The following is a 6,174-nucleotide window of genomic DNA, read 5'->3' as shown; positions in this document are numbered from 1 at the left end:
TTCATATGTATCGAATAGGCGCATTACTCGCCAACCTACATAGTACTGAAAAAGTCGTAATAAGAAGAGTAGAAAAGAATTTCTTTAAAATAAATGCAACTGAAGCAGCAATCTCCTTCAATAGAACATGTTATATTATTATTATACTATTATTATTATTATTATCATTATTATTATTATTATTATTATTATTATTATTATTATTATTATTACTGCATCATCTGCATCAATTTATATTTATTTTTCTCTATCTTTCTAAAACTAGTAATTGGGAATATAGAGGAACGCCCTATATAAATTGAATGCAGCTGATGCAGCAATAACATTCAACACTACATGTTTGAAAGACGGTCTACTACTTATATATTATAATAATAATAATAATAATAATAATAATAATAATAATAATAATAATAATAATAATTATTATTATTATTATTATTATTATTATTATTATTATTATTATTATTATTATTATTATTATTATTATTATTATTATTAAAAGTAATGGCTACTTCAGCAGCGTTACACTTGTAGAGATTCTTCTCTATTTTGCAAATAGCGGCTTTTCAGTGCTACTTAAACAGGCTAGTAGAGCCGCCTATAGAGGTCATGGTAAAATACAGGGTCAAAATAGGTGTATATATTTGAATTTTACAGATAAAACCTATGATACCATAGTCATCAAAGTCATTAACGATTTTCTCTCTCTCTCTCTCTCTCTCTCTCTCTCTCTCTCTCTCTCTCTCTCTCTCTCTTTTCTTAAAGCGAGCTTTCGTCTGGAGCTGCCAGACATCCTCGGGCTGGGAAGCTGAGGGTGGACTGATCTTGGTGCGGTGTCCGTCCTCCTTATATCTGTGGTTGACAGCAGGGGGTCTGCCCCATGCTTGTCTCCTATTGGCTGTGGCGGTGAGTCTTGTTTTCATTGGCTACTGAGCCAGGTCTCAAGCCACTTTCTTCGGGCCGATGGTTGCGTTGCAGCATATCCTGTAGCCGCCTGGACCTCCTAAGCGGCGCTGTAACATTGATGGGCGTTGCGCTACGCTGTGGGACGTCACGGCTACTTTGATTTCCATCGGCTGCAGGAGTACCTCGTTCGGGGGCGTTGTCATCCATAGAGTTGTCATGATCGGTGGTGTCATTGTTGGTGGCAGGTCTTCTCATACTCGTAGGGAGGAGAAATTCTTCCTGCATCGTATTCAGAGTAGGTTTTTATTTGCTGGATGAGTAGCGCCTCCAGCAGGCGCAACCGACGGGCATCAGGGCCTTCCCGATGATCTTCGTGTCTTTATGATGACATCTCGGGAGATGGCCTCGTGATGTTTGGTGCGGGCGTGATTCTTTATAGCCCCCTCTTGGGCGTGGCACGAGAGTCTCTTCGACAGTCGCATGGTAGTCATACCTACGTAGGCGCCGCTGCATTCGCGGACTGGGCATGTATACTGGTACACTACATGCGTCTGCTTCAGGGGTTGGCTCGTACCTGTGGTAGAGGGGTTATTTTTTCATAATAAGATCGCGCGTCCTCCGATTCTGGTAATATATGATTAGGTCGATATTTCTTGTGTCGTCAGTCGGGGATACATTATCAGAAATAATTTTCTTAATGGCGTCCTCTCTTCACGGTAATGGGAACTCATGAAGGCTTTGTAGTACAGCTTGATATTATCCTGGGGCGGGGCTGCGGGCTCTCACTAACCGTACCATTTCTCCAGGGCTGTGCGGACTTCCTTGCTGATTAATTTATTTGAGTACCCGTTATTCACAAGTACTTGGGAGGCGCGGTCGAGTTCCTGGTGAGTGTCCTGCCAGGTTGAGCAGTGGGAGAGGGCCCTCCTGACGAAGGCCCTGACGGTGGTGCTTTTGAATCTGGCGGGGCACTCCGCTGTCTCCGTTGAGGCAAAGTCCTAAATTGGTTTTCTTTGTGTAGACTGAAGTACGGAGACCGTCTTCCGTCTTGCTTACAAGGACGTCGAGGAAGGGGGGAGCCGATCGTCGGAGCTGCGAGAGAGAGAGAGAGAGAGAGAGAGAGAGAGAGAGAGAGAAAATCGTTAATGACTTTGATGACTATGGTATCATAGTTTATCTGTAAAATTCAAATATATACACCTATTTTGACCCTGTATTTTACCATGACCTCTATAGGCGCTCTACTAGCCTGTTTGAGTAGCACTGAAAAAGCCGCTATTCGCAAAATAGAGAAGAATCTCTACAAGTGTGACGCTGCTGAAGTAGCCATTACTTTTAATAAAAGTATGCTTGAGATAGGGTCTGCTTCCTAAGTACACTAAATATTATTATTATTATTATAACTGGAGAGGAAGTGGTCAGCACATTCATAAACCCCTGTCATCATTGTCTCAAATTCTTTCCCCTCAACCCTCCCTGAAGTGTCTTTTATTCCATAGCAACCCCACACCCTTATGGAATGGAGATATCTCTGTGAGTCTGTCATACTATATGTCCTAGGTCCTCTGTTCTATTATATCTTGATAATTTATTAGCATTTTTTTCATTTATGGCTATTGACTTATTATCTTCCATTATGAAGTTACTTTCGAAAATAGATCACTAAAGCATTCGGGTATAAAAATTGAAGATAATTATAATAGATATCAATCAAATTATATTTTTACTATGTGAGAGGGAAATCTCTCTCGCTCTCTCTCTCTCTCTCTCTCTCTCTCTCTCTCTCTCTCTCTCTCTCTCTCTCTCTATCGGACATGTTGGCATGTTAATGAACTTAACAAACCCGAATATGAAACAACCACAAACCAATTCACTTTAGCATCATAGTGGGGATTTATCTTTCAACCTGTCATTTCTGGAAGAAGGTCTTGGCTGGTGGGTCTTCTACGACCTGGAGCAATATAACTATTTCGAGCAATGCAAAGCTTCTCCATAAAATCTAGTCCCCGTGAATGGGGCGTGGGTAGTGATACCAGTTCATCTCATCCGGTGCACTGTAGGCATTGCATAAGGTTCTTTGCAGCTTCCCTTCCGCCCTTAGATGCAAACCCTTTCATTCCTTTTATTAAACCTCCGTTTATATTCTCTCTTTCTATAATCGTATTTTCCACCCTCTCTAACAATTGATTCACCATTGCTTTCAGTGCTAAATGACCTCGTAGGTCCCAGAGCTTGGCATTTGGTCTATTTTATATATATATATATATATATATATATATATATATATATATATATATATATATATATATTATATATATATATATGCGTGTGTGTGTGTGTATTCATAGTAATAACACACAAACGCTTACATAAGTGTAACAACTAGCCACCCAACAAACAAACAAATCAGCTCAACATCACAATCAAATGGTGAAATCGACGACCATCAGCAAAGTGTCATCTTTCGTTCGGAAACTGCAAGTCCAGGAAATGAGATGATCACCCCACCGACAGAAGAATCACAGATATGTTCTTCCTTTCATAATGGACTCATTCGACCGGAGAAAAGCCTCGATTTCCTTCGGGATTAACTGGATTCGGCGATTGAATTCTCGTCTATTTATTTCTTATTGGTTTTAGCTGAATTCTTTGGAGAAATGAATCGAATGATCTGATGGTAGGTAGATTAGCACTCAGTCAAAGTGACAGAAAGAGGTTATAATGCGCCAGTACCTGCCCAGGTAAATAAGAGATAAAAATAATGTAAGAAAATTAATGTTGATAATAATTCTCCATTTGGCAATCATGTAAGCTCTAACATCCTTAGGTTGATTCAGTTATTTGTCAAAAGAAAGGTAACATTTTTGATTGATTTATATCTCGAGAGGACTGAAATGTCAAGCATTCCGAAACGGTGGAGACTGTATTATTACAGAATATTTGACTAATATTTTCAATAATAAATGACCAATTTAAATGAAATTTTCTTCCATGCTATTGTATAGAAACAAAATATGCTCAATATAAGTATGCATACATGTTGTATATTACCTGTATATTCCTCATAGCAACATATTGCCAAATCTTGAGGGCTACAAGAACAGTTGATTACTATTTACCTATCATATAGACTAATTAAAGTAAATAGGCTTATATTAGTATCAACAAAACATTTACTGACATGAGTCAGAGGCCATTTAATGAACGAACACTTCTCTGTCTTATCTATCATAAAATAAACGTTACATCAATCCCCAAGACCATTGGCAAATGATTTCATTTGCCAACTGCAAGCTAGTCACTTTGCCAAGACGCCTCTATCTCTCTCTCTCTCTCTCTCTCTCTCTCTGATCAAATTACTGGATATGTCTCTCTTTGGATACTTAGATTTCTTGTTGATTGATCGGTTGATTTCTGAAATTGAGGTTGTCAAGCCAACAGGCACTGAAAGGGGGCAACAGCAGCCGTTCGGTGCTAAAGACAATGACCAGAGAAGTTTGGGAGTTGGAGTAGTTGGACAGCAAAATAAAGAGATCCAGAAAAATAAATGAAAATGAAGTTTATTCTGATGACGACGGATCTCTTTAAAGAATTAGATTCTGATTGGGAATCAATTTTGATATTTCATTCAATGTTTTCCAAAAAGATTTATAAACCTATCGTCCGTATTTGATTGAGCTGCTTTATGTGTCATGATATTGACCGATTAACTTTTCTCACCAAACAATCTTATCCAACCTCAAATTCCGGTGGAAATTCGGCCTGACAAACTGTCAGGATCTTCTCAGACATCCATGCATAGAAATCACCAAAATGGAAGTTGAAAGGCCACTGGGGAGAGAGAGAGAGAGAGAGAGAGAGAGAGAGAGAGAGAGAGCTACAGAAGCAGCTCCTAGGAGTCAGGTCGTCACTCCTCACTGCACCTGTGGATGGATAGCAGAGTCCCAGAGACTGCACATATGGAAGGGTGGAAGTTATGAAACGTTTTAGGAGTCTTCTGGAAGTATGTGGGTCACAAGGAGGCCCAGAAGGTGAGTGAGTGAGTATTACTCTCTTTTATATTCACCTCATTAATGGCTTCCGGTCTTGGTCCCAAATTCCACTTCTTTTTTTCTTTTTTTTTCTCTTTTACTTTTCATTTCGAAACGTTTCTTTTGTAAAACGTGTTTAGATCTAAACGATTCCATTTCTCTCTCCTAAACTAGTTCACACGTGAAGGTTTGTTTTCTCTCTTGTAACTACAGAACAATAAAAAAAGAAATCATATTGGAGATTATGTGGTCAAGCATTAATATTAGTTAGGAGGGAAATGCATAGAGTGATTAATTGGTTAGTTTGAACAAGACCTCCTCCTCCTCCTCCTCCTCCTCCTCCTCCTCCTCCTCCTCTGAAGGAAGCAAATCACACGTAACCAAACATTTGAAAGATTCCGCTCCAAGGAAATTCTTAGCACATCTTATGACTGTCAACAGACGTACTAAAAAAGATTAGTTTAATATATGGCAACACATGTAGAGCTCCAGATACCTATACATTAACAAATGTTACATAGTCTTGCTGTGTTTCTAGCGGAGATATTGAGAATTATTTCAAGGTCAAAATATACATTTTCAGAGGATTCTTCAGAAATTCTACAGAAATTCTAAAAAAAAATACTTAAAAACTTAAAGCATTCTCGGTTTTCCACGGATTGCCTACTAATATTCAATTGTTCCATAGTGCAACTGCTCTGAGGTTTTCCTCCTGTTACACCTTTAGAATCTTTTACATACAATTTTCCTTTCAGTGCTGAATGACCTCATAGTTCCCAGCGTTTGGCCTTCGACCTGAATTAATTATTCTATTCTTCGTCTGTGCTGCAGGAATTGAGAGGATGGAAGTGTGGCGGTGCTGGAGGTAGGAGTTTGGCAAGTGGGATGGATGGTGGTCTGGTTGTGTAGACAGAACGGAAGGAAATTGATTGGTTGGTGCAAAAAGAGTCTGTGCACAGACAGGAGGAGGAGGAGAAGACCTTGAAAGAAAGAAAGAAAGAAGAAAGAAAGAAAGGGCCGGACAGACGGGGTGAATGAAGCCGCCTGAGAATGGAACTAGGGCCTTCATAATCATTCCATAGATGCCGAGTGGGAATAGGTTGGCGGAACGAACCATAAGGACTCTGAGTGAGATGTTACGAATGTTGACTGATAGAGAGAAGGAAGGGGATTTGTTGTCCGGAAGAGTGGGAGCGATGTAGTCCATTACCTAAGAAGCACGAAAGTGAAAGCG

The sequence above is a fragment of the Macrobrachium nipponense genome, chromosome 47, assembly GCF_015104395.2.
Source record: "Macrobrachium nipponense isolate FS-2020 chromosome 47, ASM1510439v2, whole genome shotgun sequence".
In the NCBI taxonomy this organism is placed as follows: Eukaryota; Metazoa; Arthropoda; class Malacostraca; order Decapoda; family Palaemonidae; genus Macrobrachium; species Macrobrachium nipponense.
This window is presented reverse-complemented; position numbering follows the sequence as displayed.